Raw genomic sequence first — 16,310 nt, 5'->3', positions numbered from 1 at the left:
AAGTTTGGGAATAATCTCTTCCCGCTGGTATTCTCTCTGTATTCTAGGGAATCTCTGACCATCATTGTTCTCTTTTTTTATTTACATTGGTCTTCCCTACTACATGGTCAACAACATGAAGACAGAGCCTATATTCAACTTGTGTGTTTCTTTAGGGTTTGATACTAGTGAATATTATCCCTATTGTAGAAACTCTAAGCAATATTTTTAGTAACATCAAAAGTGAATGAATTGTCTGAATGTCTGGGAGGAGGATGTCCTCACTGTAGAGTGTCTGCCAAGAATATATGGGGCCCTATATTCTATCCCCAACACCATTAAAAGAGTAAGTGTGTTTGAATACCTTACAGAATTTAAGTACTAATACTGAGTTAAATTTCCCCACAGTGCTGAATATCAGTAAGCCTCATAAACAAATGTCCTTGACCTCAGACTACCTCTGTAATCATGCATAGTCACTGCCACTGCACAGGATGGACATCCAGAGTCCTCACTGTGAACGTCACATGCTCACTGTCTCTTATGTCTACATCATATACATACATACATACATACATACATACGCACACACATATAAGCACATGCACGCACGCACGCGCACACACACACACACACATACACACACACACACACACACACACACACAATGTGCCCTTCCCTCAGCCTCGAGCAGGCTAAATCTTAAATGTTTGCCACAGTTGGTCTTCCTCCGACCTAGTGAGCTAGGGTGGAGTCTTCTGTCTTGCTGCACCTGCAATTTCCTACAGGAGTAGACTGCCTGCTGAGTTTGCTTTGCAACATAATCCAGCTGAAAGCAACATAAGCCATCTGTAAAAAAGCAACACAATCCAGCTGAAATAAAGGATGGGTCTGTGGGCTCACCCTAAATAAGTACAGTGCTAAATATTAAGTTTTGAGCCTTGATCAGAAACCTTTGTCTTGGCTTCATTCTTCTCTTGCACCCAGTCCTTTTTCATTTCCAGCCTCCCTTTCAGGGACCCAGTTCATCCAAATCTGCTGAACACACACACACATCAGCAACTGGAGCTGATGGGTTCTACTGTGTGGCTCATGAGTCCCACCTCCTAGAGGACAATGAACAAGTAGATGCATACAGTAGATCCCATTGCACCTAATCCATATGACATCCCAGGTACTGTGGCCCACCATGCTCTGGCACAGGACTCTATTCTACCCGGTAAGCACAGACCATAGAGATGCTTCTCATAGGGAATGTTTAACTCCCAACTCAGACAAAAATGAACTAAGTTCAACACCACATTTCCTACATTTGCAATTTTGGGCTCTTACTAATATAACAGCACAATAATCAAACCACCTTTGGGGCATTTGTTGCACTGTGAGTTTTCCTGGGTGCTGCTAAGCAAAAATGTAATTTCAAGTTTCCAGATTGGATGAATCAAGGTGTATTCACAGACCATGCTAGAAAAAGATGGTTCCAAGTGTTGACCACCATGTCTGTCCAGTTCCAAGAGTGTCTGCTGTCTCCATTATCAAGGCTTTTGGGGGATCTGTTTGGATAACTTGAAACAAATGGCTGTACTAAACAAATACGGCCAAATTGCGGCATGAGATAATCCTGGGGTGTATACAGGAAAATTAATGGCCCTTGACTGCGAAGGGTCTCATCAAGGTTATGGACTGGGAGCTGGTTTGGGGTGGTATTGTTATTATTATGTTCCATGAGGTATTTAGTGCAAATAAGTTCAAAAGTAAACATCAATCAGAGAGAAATAAGGCATTGTGGGAAAAGAACAGGTGCTCCCTTTGGTGCTGCTTCTAATAGCAAAAGGCCACAATCCCATCAAGAGGAAAAGCAAACAAACCGGCCAGCATGTGAGAGATAGCCAGCAGCCTGAAGGCGTGGTGGCCACCTGTGATCCTCTCTCCAATACATCTCTCCAGAGGCAGACTGTCTTAGTCAGGGTTTCTATTCCTGCACAAACATCATGACCAAGAAGCAAGTTGGGGAGGAAAGGGTTTATTGAGCTTACAGTTCTGCATTGCAGTTCATCACTAAAGGAAGTCAGGACTGGAACTCAAGCAGGTCAGGAAGCAGGAGCTGATGCAGAGGCCATAGAGAGATGTTTCTTACTGGCTTGCTTCTCCTGGCTTGCTCAGCCTGCTCTCTTATAGAACCCAAGAGCACCAGCCCAAAGGTGGAACCACCCACAAGGGGCCCTCGCCACTTGATCACTAATTGAAAAAATGCCCCACAGCTGGATCTCATGGAGGCACTTCCCCAACTGAAGCTCCTTTCTCTGTGATAACTCCAGCCTGTGTCAAGTTGACACACAAAACTAGCCAGTACAATTGACCCCTTGTCAACTTGACACACAAACACATCAACCCTTACTTTCTTATTCATCCCCAAGGTCTAAATTACTTTAAAAGTCCCACAGTCTTTACATATTAAAAGTTCAATCACCTTAAAATGTACAATATCTTTAAAATTTAAAGTCTTTTAAAAGTTCAAAATCTCTTAACTGTGGGCTCCACTAAATTACTTTCTTCCTTCAAGAGGGAAACATATCAGCGCACAGTCACAACCAAAAGCAAAACTCAAACTCCAAATGTCCAATGTCTGGGATCCAACTCACAATCTTCTGGGCTCCTCCAAGGGCCTGGGTCACTTCTCCAGCTCTGCCCTTTGTAGCACACAGCTTGTCTTCTATGCTCCAGCTGCCTGTACTCCACTGCTGCTGCTGTTCTTGGTGGTCATCTCATGGCACTGGCATCTCCAAAACACTGTTGACTTTTACTGTAATTAGGCTTCACCAATAGCCTCTCATAGGCTCTCTTCATGGTGACAAGCCTCTGCTCCTATGCATGACCCATTCAAGTCCTGGGCCATCAATTGCAACTGAGGCTACACCTTCACCAGTGGCCTTCCGTGGCCTCTCACTGTGCCAAGAGCCTCAGCTGCTCTTCATGACCCCTTCATGCCTTCAAAATCAGTACCATCTGGGTGACTCTTACACAGTACCAAGTCCAGCCACAGCACAAAATACAACTGTGGCTATCTCTGGAACACACTCTCTGTGCTCTCAGAAAACACTTCCAAGAAGATTTCATCTCAGTGATGCTGGTCTCTTCTTAATCACCGCTAATTTCTTAGCTCCAGCTAACCAGCATCAATAGTCCCAGTAACACAAAGGTTTGCTTTAGTGGTTCTGGTATCTTGTTACTTACAGCTGATTCTTCAGCCCCAGCTAACCAAAACCACAGAATCTTCACAATCAAAACATGGCCACTTTAAGAGTCTTTAATCTTCCCTCTGAAATTTCACAAGCCAGGCCTCCATCTTCTGCACTGTTCGTAACATTGTCTTCCAAGCTCCTACAGAACTTTCCACAGCTTTTCTAGCTCAAAGTTCCAAAGTCCTTCCACAATTCTCCCCAAAAGATGGTCAGGTTGTCACAGAAATACCCCACTATGCTGGTACCAATTTGTCTTAGTCAGGGTTTCTATTCCTGCACAAACATCATGACCAAGAAGCAAGTTGGGGAGGAAAGGGTTTATTGATCTTACACTTCCACGTTGCAGTTCATCACTAAAGGAAGTCAGGACTGGAACTCAAGCAGGGTTGGAAGCAGGAGCTGATGCAGAGGCCATGGAGAGATGTTTCTTACTGGCTTGCTTCCCCTGGCTTGCTCAGCCTGCTCTCTTATAGAACCCAAGAGCACCAGCCCAAAGGTGGAACCACCCACAAGGGGCCCTCACCACTTGATCACTAATTGAAAAAATGCCCCACAGCTGGATCTCATGGAGGCACTTCCCCAACTGAAGCTCCTTTCTCTGTGATAACTCCAGCCTGTGTCAAGTTGACACACAAAACTAGCCAGTACACAGACTAAGATTCTAGAAATGAAGCACTCGTATTTATGCGTGTGTGTGTGTGTGTGTGTGTGTGTGTGTGTGTGTGTGTGTGTGTCTATTTGTCAGTTACTAGATGTCATGGTTGACGGTTCATAGATTCTCATCTATGGAAACAATGCCCACTGATGATTTGAAGGAAGCCTTTAGCTCCTCTGAAATAGAACTACCCATCCATAAGTGACATTCCTTTCATTTGTTCAAACTGTAGCATCTTCCCAATATTCCTTCCCATATCAACTAGAATACATTGTTTCATGGTCACAGTTAGGTTTTTTTTTCAAGCAACGAAGCAAAAATTTAACTCTTGAAAGAGAAGCAAGCACTTAGGACCGAGACCCAGAAGCGTAGGCCCTGGGTCTGGGCCCTGGGTATTCCTTGGCTCTTCATGCTTCAGAGTAGGCTTCTGCAAACACACAGTCACTTGAATCATTAAATACACGAGAAGATAACAAAACTCAAATAGAGTACTTCCCATCACCACCTGCTATATAACAGCAAGGGGCTGCCATTATTTACTTGTGTTATGGGTGGGTAGTAGTCATCTTCAGATTAGAAATGACTTTAATGCACTAAAGTGACTTAAAGGCTACCATGCATCATTTATGAGGCTTCCAACTGACATTTACCCGTCCTCAGAACAAGAGGCAAAGGAGTAAACTTAAAGCACGAAACTGCATCTACTTCCCAGGCACTGCGTGTGTGACAAATCCTCACATCCACTGCCCCAAAATGTCCTGATTTCTAGTTATACTCTAAGTGTCATTACCAAATTGTGGAATTTTATTCAAATATTTAAATTAACATTTTTATTCAAAATTTTAAGAAATAAAACTTCAGCATCTTCCTTATTTCGGTCTGACAGCTGTCAGGTATATCCAGATGTGTTGCCCAGGGGCCACGTATCCCAGGCTTGAATATGGTGGAACATCAACCAATTCAGAAACTTGCTGAAAGTGTTATAAAGTGCTTGCGGGCTTTGCTTTGGTTGCTTGGTTGGTTGGTTGGTTGGTTGGTGGTAAGGCTCCTTTTTTTTTTATTTTTCTAAATCAGTTGTGCAATTCTCAAACAATGGAGACAGTGGTAATCACACAATTCTAACTTGTCTCTCTTATTTCAGCTTTTCCTTCTCTGGAAGCTGTGACTTCCTGTGATGTGTCAGATGCCACACATGGCCTTCTCCATATGTGAAGATCTGAAAGAGAACCTGGCAATGGAATTCTTCCATGGGAACTGCAAAGCCCTCATCAGTCACTTGACAAGGGTGACGACTTGACAAGGGTGACGACATATTTCTACCCTGCACTAATGCATTTGGAAATTCTTCCTGGAGATCCTTGGGGAGAAAGTCAATGAAATCAAGTGAGTTCTATAGCTATGAAGACCCAGCATGGCACTCGCTACCCAGGGCAGTGCTCTTTCTCCCAATCCCAACATGCTCAGCTGTTCACTGGGAAAGTCTCAGCCCAGAATTTGGCTAATGCCACTGAATGCCACAGTCAAACCAAGAAATTACAGTGAAAAGTAGTCATCTCTCAGGACTGCAAGTGTGGTGCTGTCTGCCTTTAGCCTTTAGGCCACATCACCTGTAGATTCTCTTCTGACAACCATGAAAGGGAACTAAATACTGAAATGGAATAGGGGCCAGCATATCAAATCTTTCTCATTAACATGGAAAATCTCATCAGGTCATTCTAAAAGAAAGGACCTGATGAGACACCCCTGTCTCCAGACCACCACAAGCCAAAGGCAGATGAAAAATTGTTCCTTTAAACCCCAACACCTCAGACTTAAGGAGCAGTTTGTGCAAGCAAGCATACTACAGAATCAGAGAAAAGCATCCCGAGAGAGTTACCTAGATGCCTAATCTATGATGTGATAAGCTGGAAAATAAGAATCACTGCAGGCCTCTGCTGTACTGTCAAAGATGAGACATATGGGCTGCCCAAGCCATCAGCAAGAGGCTGTAGTGCAATGGCAGGCTATTGATGCGTGCACAGTGAGCTCACATCTAACTTTTAGTTGGAACTAGGTACATTGGGTGAGTTCTCAAGATAGACTCCAGTGTCAGCAGCTGAGGATCAATTGACTTGGCCTATTTACTTGGTAGTAGCAATGCCCTTGGTCATCTGGGAGCCTGAATCAGACAGTTTATAAGTGCTGCACTTTTCTTTTGGCTAAGAAAACCAAAAGTCCCCATTTTAAACTCGTGCTTTCTTTGTCTCCAAGAACTAGTCTTTAGACTCCCTCAGAAGAAAACTGGCCAGTGTAGGGATGTTGGACTCCTGTATTATTTTTCACTCTGTGGTCGACCTCGGCTTAGAGGTGTAAACACAAAGGAAGAGGTACTTAGGTTTCTCTCTAGAAGGATGGATCTGCTGCTTGGCAGGCCGAAGCTGGGGACCTGGACAGTGCAGGAGTTAAATGAGACACTCTTAACATCTTAGCAAGTGTATCACTCAACTACCTAAGGGGGTCTTTATAAAGACCAAATATGGAAGGAACTTTTTCTTCATATGTGATATACCATGGGCACATTGTTCACTCCAGATAGACTCCAGTAAACAGCTGGCAAAACAGGAAGCATGCTGAATGGGCATGCTTGCCACTTTGATATGTCAGGTGAAGAACAAATGACCAACAACATTATATGGATTTGTAGGACAGAGTATGGGGCTTTTATTATGAAAAATAGAATACATCCATTTACATATGGCAATGAAAAGTATGTTTTGTAGTGAGGGCTTGGCTTCAAGGTGTTCTAATTCAGCAGAGCTAAGGTGCCATAAAGGTAGAAATGGCAAATGTATAATGCACACCTCCTAACGGGCACTACACATACGTGTAGACAGCATCCTTTTCTTTCAAAGTTTGATGCATTTTTTGGTATACAGTATGATATTCTGCATATATATGTGTGTATTCTCAAAATTGGATAATCTAGATATCTATCACCTCAAACGGGTCTCACTTCTTTTCACTGACAACATTCTAATCCCTTCTAATGACTATTGTGAAACAATGAATGCTGTGAACCACAGTTACCTTCCTGTGTGCTGGAACACTAGAGGGTATCCCTTCTGTCCCCTGCACGCCCCTGCCCATACTCTCTCCATCACTGACTCCCTACTCCTCCCAGCCTCTGCTGACCCAGCTCCCTCTCCACTTCTGAGGTTAGTATGCTAGGCTCACATATGATTGAGAGGATGAAGCAGTTCTGTTTCTGAGGTATTTCACTTAACGTAATAATGTCCTCTGGTTCACTTCACATTGTCACAAGTGTGTGTGTGTGTGTGTGTGTGTGTGTGTTTTCTTTCATATGATCAACAGTGTGGTGTTTGTGTCTATATCTGCCTGATAGGAAAGGGTCAGTATTGGTCATTACTTCCTTCACCCTTTTTCCTCTTATGATTCCCCATGTATCCATTGGTTAACTATGTCTTTCTCAGTTTTGATCTAACATTCTTTGAGTTCAGCCTTCCCAGTGAAGCAATACTCAGCTTTGATGATATAACACTATTTCAATCTAATTTCAAAATTTTTAGCCACGGTCATTTTTTTTCCCCAAACAAAATCTTGGTGATGTGAAAGAGATCAGTCTTCTGCCTCTACAAGATCTGGAAACAGCCAGAACACAGAGCACATTTGGCCAACGTGGCAATGATCCTCAGAGTTCACTAGGAATAGGAGAGGGATGTGATGGCCATCACATCCATCACAGCATTGGGTGTGGCCACAGCTGGAACTCAGTCCTTCAGGATAAAGGACAGAGGAGCTAAACATTCTGCTGAAAGAAGACTGTTCTTTCCATCATGCCCCAAGCCCCATTTGTGCCCACAGCGGATGAGACTAGAGCTCTCCCAGCCCCTCCTCAATCCACTGGTATGAGGTAAATGAGTCACTCCTTGCAGCGCCTCCCACGCAGTATAGTCCTCCTGCTGTACTCTAGTAGTTTCAGTATGAGTCGATGGTTATATATCCAAGGTCAGAGAGCACCGCAGAGACTCTAGCAGTCTCAGACTTTTGAAAACCATAGCAAAGTCAGTCAGGATTCTGAGGCTGAGGGAAACCCCAGGGTCTCCCATGGTCTGTGAGGTCCAAGGCTGTGTCTGTTCACAGGCAGCCTGAGTCTGTGAGACACGGACCCAGAGAGCCCAACTTTTAACAGATAGGTTTCTCTGAGTCTCCCTTGTGTCAAGCTGGGTCAGTCAGGGAGAACAAGTGCTCTCACAGACTGTAGAGAATCCAAAACCACTTTTTATGCAAAAAAAAAGGTTGGGGTAAAATCTCAGCACACATTTTTAGTTGCAGCCTAGAGAGGCAATACTTTATGAGTCTTAAGATCTCTGTTTTGACAACTCACCTTTATCACTGACCAGAGCTGTAACACAAGAACAGCCACAGACAACATGTAATACATGTCTGTGCACATGTATTCATATGTGCTTGCCCTACTGCACTGCATATGTGGAGGTCAAATGATGACTGGTGAGAGACAGCTCTCCTTTTCTACTATATGGGTGCTAGGGATTCAACTAAAGTCTTCAGGCTTTGCAGCAAGTGAACCATCTCACAGACTCTATTTCTTTTCTTCTTTTTTTGACCTACCTAGCCCAGTCTGGTACTAAACTCACTATGTAGCCAAAGATGACCTTCAACTGATGATCATCTTGCCTCTGCCACCTGAGTCCTCGGGTTACAAGCATGCACCATCACATCTGTTGTGTGTGGTGCTAATATTAAACCCAGGGTTAAAGCATTGTTAGGCAAGCACTCGAAGAATTGAGCTACCTCCCCAGTCCCTGCTCAGTGATAGTCCTGCCCTCATAGATGAAACAATAGATGATAGATAGATAGATAGATAGATAGATAGATAGATAGATAGATAAGAGATAGATGTATTGGATGACTTTATATTTGTAGATGTATATGTGCATGTGTGCCTGCATGTGTATATGCATGTCTACATACTGGTGTCTGGAGAAAGCAAGTCCAAGGAAAGCAGATGTAAAGTAGAAGATGTAAAGTAGAAGATCCAAAAGAATTTGAGAGAATTATTAGAAGCATATCAATATTCTCCTCAAACATCAAAAGTATAGATTAAGTAGATAAAATTGTTGCTTTCCTGTGTATTTAGAAGCTAAAGAATAAAATGAGCATTCTGGGTGAGAAGATGCCCTTGGATCTGTCTTTAGAGCGAAACCAATGGGTTGCCAGCTGTTGAAAAGATTTAGACTAGAACCTCCCACTGAATAATCAGCTAGAGGCAGCACTGGAAGATGCTTTCTTTGCTCTAGTGTATATCTATATCAAACCACCACAAAACACATTACTTTCGATAACAAGACAGTTTCTTCAAGAGCTTTATTTATGACCCACATACTTATCCTACCCTGGATTGACATGCATGTGGGATTTTCTTGGTTACAGAGGCCCGAGTTTACCCCAGCCTCACTCAAATAGAGCAATAGGTAAGGTATAGGAGAAGAGGAAGATACTGACCACAGAAAATCACTTAGGACCACCCATAGCTTGCTGGTAAGCTGACCTCTGATGAGCATACAACCTTGAGGAAATTGCTTCCCCCAGTGTCTGTTTCTCATCCGTATAATGGGGGTCAATCATGAGTCACTCTTCAATTTAGGTGCTTCTAAGATTTTTGAAACAGCAAATAGGCAGTGAGCAGGTGAGGGTGGATACCTGAATAGCCATCTCAGTGAGCAGAGGGAAGGGTGAATACCTCAATAGCCATCTCAGTGAAGGCTTGAGGAAGCAGTGTAGCACTTGTTTCCACCAGTTTAGCCTATCACCAGCACGCATGTCCTCCGCTAAGAGAATCCCACACAAGGCATATGAGGCTGAGTGACAGACAGGCTCCCACAACTTACCCTCCCAAAATACAGCAAGCTGCCTTTTAATAAGACTCTCCCTGACTCTGTCACAGTGTAGCTCCTGTGGACACACAAGACAAGGTCTTTACTCTGCTAGGGAAGGGAAGGTGACAATATGGGTTTTATATGTAGACAGACCTGATTTCAAATACTGCCTTGAAATGTTGAAGGGTAGTCATATGTACAGAGAATCAGAATGTACTTAGGAATTGTTCAGTAGGGTGGCTGAGAAAAGTCTACTCAGGGAAATGTGTTGTTACTGGTACCGTCAGCATTTTCAAGTCTTCCATTAGTGTGTAGATCTTCCACTGTTGTCTTTGATCTTCTCAGGAGAATTAATGGGTCTAGAATCCTAGGAACAAAGCTGAGAGATTTCTAAGATTGTGCCTACTGAGTACATAAAACCATGACAGCATCTTCTCTCTCTCTCTCTCTCTCTCTCTCTCTCTCTCTCTCTCTCTCTCTCTCTCCTGCGCTAACTGTTGGGGAAAATAAATCATCAGTGACCTTTCCTAGCATCCTTCCAAGCACTGGCCTCTAGTGTTGTGCTTCTAAACACTTGTGTGCGTGCGTTACTGATCCCTGAGAATACTGGTAAGCTGTTTGGAGACTGTGCGGCTACATCCACTTTCAGCACCAGTCAGATCACCTCTCTATGAGAATGACGTCAACAAGCTAGCTGCTGCAATGCGCTCGCTAGCTTTATATACCTTACAGAAGATCACAGCCTAGGATGCTGCTCTGTGGGCTAAAACGTGTGGCACATTTTAATTAATGTCCTCTCTATACTATACGGCTACATCATCATGACCAAGTAGGCTAAGGAAATATTCATGCATAGCCCACAGAGTTAGACCGTATGTAATCTGTAGGTATGACCCTAGTGTTGATCACTGTGCTTCTTTCCCTCTAACCTTGAAGCTGAAGCTAAAAATGCAGAGGCCAGAAGATGTAGGCAGGTTCTCTCAAAACACAGAGCCTGGAAGAGCCTGGACTTTGATTCTTGGAAAGATCTGGTGTAAGAGGCTAGAGAGCTCAACTTAACTTTGGGTTTATGGCTCAAAAACTATGAACTTTGGCTCCCTGTAGATCCAATAAAGTGAAGACTCCCTGCTTACTTGTGGCTTAGCCATCAAGCCATATATATATATACATACATACATACATACATATATATATATATATATACATATATATATATACATACATACATATATATATATATATATGAGGGAACATTGCAGACTGAGATAACTGAGCAGGAATATGTATCCTAAATATAGATAGAATCATATCATGGGCTGAGGCCTTGGACTGAATTAAAAAAAGGGGCAATTGGTAGAACATCAACATTCATTACTCTCTCCACATGTCCTGATCGCAGAAGTCACATAACCACCTGACTCACACCCCTGCCTCCATTCCTTCCAGACCATGACAGGCTGTACCCTCAAGCTGTGAGCAAAAAAGAAACCTTTACTTCTTCAAGGCACTCTCATCAGATACAACAGAAAAAGAGATGTAATCAAAATACCCGGCCTTCCATGCCCCTAAGTTAACCCTTCTTTCTAGCCATGCGTAGCTGAGAGCTAATGTCCTACCAACCTCACAAGGCTGTAAGTTATTTGTGGATGCTTTCTCTCAGCACTTTGCCCAAGGACTTACAAAAGTCTCAGATAAATCTAACCATCGAACCCCGTGTGCAGAAGACACACGGACTCTGCTGTCTGTGTCTCTGGGGGCTCTCTTGTGGAGGCATTTCGGTAAGAGCTTAAAGATCCTTGCTCCAACATAGCAAGAAGTGTTATCATCTTCAATTGCTATGTAACCAAGAAAAGTGCCAACACTCAATACCACAGCCCTTAGTATCCAATTTCTTTTTGGGATGTGTGTGTGTGTGTGTGTGTGTGTGTGTGTGTGTGTGTGTGTGTGATGTTGTGATGCTTATATGGTTGTTTGGTGTATGTATGTGCTGGTGGCAAGCCTTATGTGTGATTCCTGATGAGCCTTCTACTTTGCTTTTTGAGCCGCTGTCTCTTCCTAGCCTGGAACTCACTGATTAGGCTAGACTGACTAGCCAGGGAGCCCCAGGGAGCCTGCTATCTCTGTCTTCCCAGCACTGGTCTTACAAGTGTACACCATGTACTCAGCTTGATTTTTAGCATAAGTTCTGGAGATCGCATTCAGGTCCGGTCCTCGTACCTTCCCAGGAACTCCTTTACCCCTGAGCTGTAGCCCAGGCCTTGTCTCCAATTGCTGAAGAATTGGTGCCTTCTCTCAGAAAAACAAAATTCCTGGGAGGCAGTAAAAGTGTCTTCTCTGTCTGCTTGCTTCCTCCTGCATTCCTCGGGGCCACCCAACCTGCTCCAGTGTAAGCTGGACAAAGCAGAGCACGGGACCGCTACACAAAGAGCACAGTCTGCCAAATAAACCGAATATTAATCACCTGAAGATAGTAACACCTCTTTATTCTCATGCCGTTTCTTTACTAATTCTGTATACACTGCATTGGAACCGGTTTCCAGACTTTGGGAGATGTAGCCAAAGGCTCCTAACTGTAGATGACGGAGGATTGATTAGGTCCTCGTCACCCAACTGTCTAGTACTGGAGACAGGCATTGGGAGCATCAGAAAGAGATCAGTTTCCATTTCTAGATCACCCAGATCCAGCCCACTGTCCCCTGAGGCATCCGGAGGTTTGAAGGCAGATCTTTGCTCTGTGTTATGTTGTGTTTCAAGAAATAGAAACATAGCAGCTTGAAAATCTTTAGACTACATTCATCCCAAACTCTGGTATTTGGTTTTATACATTAAGATAAGTACTCCCCCAAAACTGTTGGAAAATGTGCCTGGGGCAAGGATTTTATCTCCTGAAAGTTCATATCTTTAAGCCAGTCATCATTGCTAACACCATCAACACTGGTCTAGAGTCTTCTATGGATCTGTAAGAGTACTGTGAGCATTGGGTTAAGTGACTCATTTAGTGGGAATATTAACTCATCAGTGGGATTAATATCAACTATAGATAATCAGTGTAGAAACTGAGGTGTGCAGATGCTCATGTCCAGGCACTAAGGTGGAACACAGCAGAAGCATCATTTAGATCCAGGCGAGCCTGACTCCCAGGCTCCGGTTCTCGCTGTATCGATCAGATGCCTCACTACAGTCCCAGTGACTGAGACTGATGACTTATATCTGCTAGACTCAAAGATCTGGCCCCAGACTAAAATATCCATAACTCATTTTGTAATAACTGAGCACCGAAGACAATCAGAAGACATTGAGTACAGATGACACTTTAAAACAGATAATGAAATCGTGACACTAATAATTTGTTCTAAGGGAAAAATAAAGGAATGTGTGCTTTTGAAGGTCCCTGCTTGAAGTGGGGCTCTCCCCAGCTGTCAGGAACTGGAGACATCCCGAGGCCTGCGCTTGCTAACGCCCCAGCCAGCCTGCTTGGAAACATGATGACAACATTAAAAACAGACAGGATGTTTCCATGAAAGGCAAATAGTAAAAATGGGCTGCAAGCAGAGATGAAGAAGGAAGGGCCTTCAGGAGCACACGCCAGGAGACAAACTTTTTTTCTGTTGTTCTGTTTGTTTCTGAAACAAAGGTGTTAGTGGGTGAAGGGAAACTCATCTCAGAGATCAACAGCTTCTATCAGGATCAGATCATTGAAGTCACTCCACAGACAGAGACGGAGCATTTGGAGGTGAGGCCAGCACAGCCTGAGTTTCTTTCTGATTGGTCTTAGCATGAGAATATATATCTAGAGAATTAAAAAGACACATGGTATTAGTATCATGTTGCTCACTGTCAAGTGAATGTGTGATAATATGACACACTTATCATTTCAACAGAGGACTCATCCCCTGGAGATAAAGGGAAAATGCCATGAAATTACTGACAGGACAAACCCCTCCCATCCTCCTCCTCCTCCTCCTCCTCCTCCTCCTCCTCTTCCACCTCCTCCTCCTCTTCTTCCTCCTCCTCCTCTTCCTCTTCCTCCTCCTCTTCCTCCTCCTACTTACCTCTTCCTTCTCCTCCTCTTCATTTCCTCCTTATCATCATCCTTCTCTTCCTCCATCTTCTTCCTATAACAGTGACCCAGTATGTATCCCAGAGTGGCCTCAATTCATGAACCTCCTGCCCCACTCCCTTGAGTGTTGGAACTACAGGTGTATACAACTATGCCAAACTTAATAACTTCTTTTTTTATATACACCACTGGAATTAAAGTTCTCTTTAGAATATAACTCCCAACCTGTGTGGTATAGGGAAATGCAGAGTTAGGGCTGCCTCTTTTCTAGTGAAATACCAGACTTTTTACTAACCTCTTCTCAGAAATCTTTTGTTTCCATATTCACTTTCATTCATGCCTTTATTTAATCATCCAATAAATATTTAAAGAGTACACACCACATGGCAGGGACCAGCCAGCTAACAGAATGCAGAGAGAAGTAAGATCTGCACCTCTGATCTGAGCCTTCAGGAGATCCTATTTTAATTCTTTCTAGTGTGATTAATGAGTCTTTAGCTAGGAATGAATGTACAGGATACAGAAGAAGCCAGCAAAGACTATAACCCGGCTTGGGAAGGTCAGAAAAGGCTTTATGTAGGAGCGGGGCTTTGGCTGAGATTCAGGGGCGAGGACAGTTCTAGAAAAGAATGAGCTCAGAAAGGATGTTTAACACAAAGGCCTGTAAGCCCCACCATTCCTTTGGGTCTGAAACACAGCATTTCTTAATCCAGAGGTAAAATGATAAAGAAATTATGATACACTTAAAATATTTTGAAGCTTTCTGAGGAACCTGCCAATAGTAGTTTAGTAATGGTGAGTGTGGTAGGAAAAACAACATTTGTTTGTCACAAACCGTCCTCTGTTGATTTGACCCCATGGCTCCCTTTATATCCTCTAGAAAAGGAGTCCAACAGAAGCATCTGCAGCTTCTACACAGGGAGACTCCTGAGCAGTCCTTGCAGGAACAGCTGTTGCTGGGGACTTTCTCTGCCATCTTCCTACCAGGCCCTGCTGCACTGGCTTTGGCAACTGCATTGCTGTAGTGCTGAATCATGGGCCATCTGATCTCCCCAGCACCGCCCTTCTCCTCCTGCTTCTTCACACACTGTTCTCTCTCTCTCTCTCTCTCTCTCTCTCTCTCTCTCTCTCTCTCTCTCTCTCTCTCTCTCTCTCTCTCTCTGCTATTATATACACTTGAACCTTCACTCCATCACTCCATCTTGTGTCAAGTTCGGCTCCAGGACACAGATTTACTGGATCTGTTTGTAATCTCTTTTGCGGTCGCCAATGTCACTTTGAACTAGGAGTCTCTTCCATCATAGTATCAGAACCCACTTTATACTGCTTTGTTTTTGATGTGCTTGGATAACTTAATAAAAGGCATGAGTTCTGCTGTGTGGCCAATTAAGATACCATCTCTGGGCTATAACTAGTCATGTCCCTTGCCTGCTGTCCCAGATTGCTATTTCTGTGATAAAACACCATGTTTAAAAGCAACTTAGAAAGAAAATGGCATGAATCTGTTTACACATCCTGATCGTTGTCTATCACTGAAGAAAGTCAAAACATGAACGCAGGTTGGGAACCTGCAGGCAGGAACTGAATCAGCAGCAATGGAAGGCACTGCTTACATCCTTGCTCCCAAAGGCTTTCTTAGCCTGCCCTTCTATACAATCCAGCACCACCTGCTCAAGGGTGGCACCAGCCATTATGAGCTGTACCCTCCCATATTAATCATTAATCAAGGAAATGCTCTACAGACTTGCCTACAGACCAATATGACAGAGGTGTTCCCTCAACCAAGGTTCTCTCTTCCCAGATGACCTGAGCCTGTGTCAAGTTGAGCAAAAACTAAACAATACAACCACTATCTATTTGCATGGGCTAACCACAGATTACATATTATAATCCAGAAACACACCTAGGATCTGTGGGTCTTCTTGGTGAGATTCCCAGATGGCTTAATGTTGCGCCACAAAGATCAGTTAAAAGCATTGTCAAGTTGAAGAGATATGACACCTACAGGAACCAAGATATTCTTGTCATCTTGACCCAAATGACATTAGGGTTTCTTGATAGGGCTTTATCTCATCAAGCAAGAAGTAGTACTAACTGGTTCATATTTGTTGTCGTTCAGGCATTCAAAGAGTTGCATGCAACCCTGAGGTGGGAAAGGCACTGGAGGAGGAAAGAAAGCCTGCAGAAATGAAGACAGAGCTCTTCACGTTGGCTGCTCACAAGAGAATGGTCCTACTCAGAGTCAAAGGCAAGTGTTCCTGCATCAGCCAATATTACTTAAGCTAGCCTCTGGAAAACAGACTTGGTGAGTTTCTTCTGCTGCAAAGTTACATTTGCCCAGTTCTCATTTGCTTTCTAGGCATGTGTCCTGTCTGTTATTAATCCTCAGTAATTGAGCTGGTATCTAAGCAACAATAGCAGGCTGCTAGTATCACGGGATCTAAGTCAACGTGGCTGTTCAGACAGGAAACATAATC

This window comes from Apodemus sylvaticus, chromosome 4 (assembly GCF_947179515.1).
Source record: "Apodemus sylvaticus chromosome 4, mApoSyl1.1, whole genome shotgun sequence".
NCBI lineage: Eukaryota > Metazoa > Chordata > Mammalia > Rodentia > Muridae > Apodemus > Apodemus sylvaticus.
The sequence above is the reverse complement of the archived record's forward strand: the minus strand, read 5'-3'. Positions refer to the sequence as shown.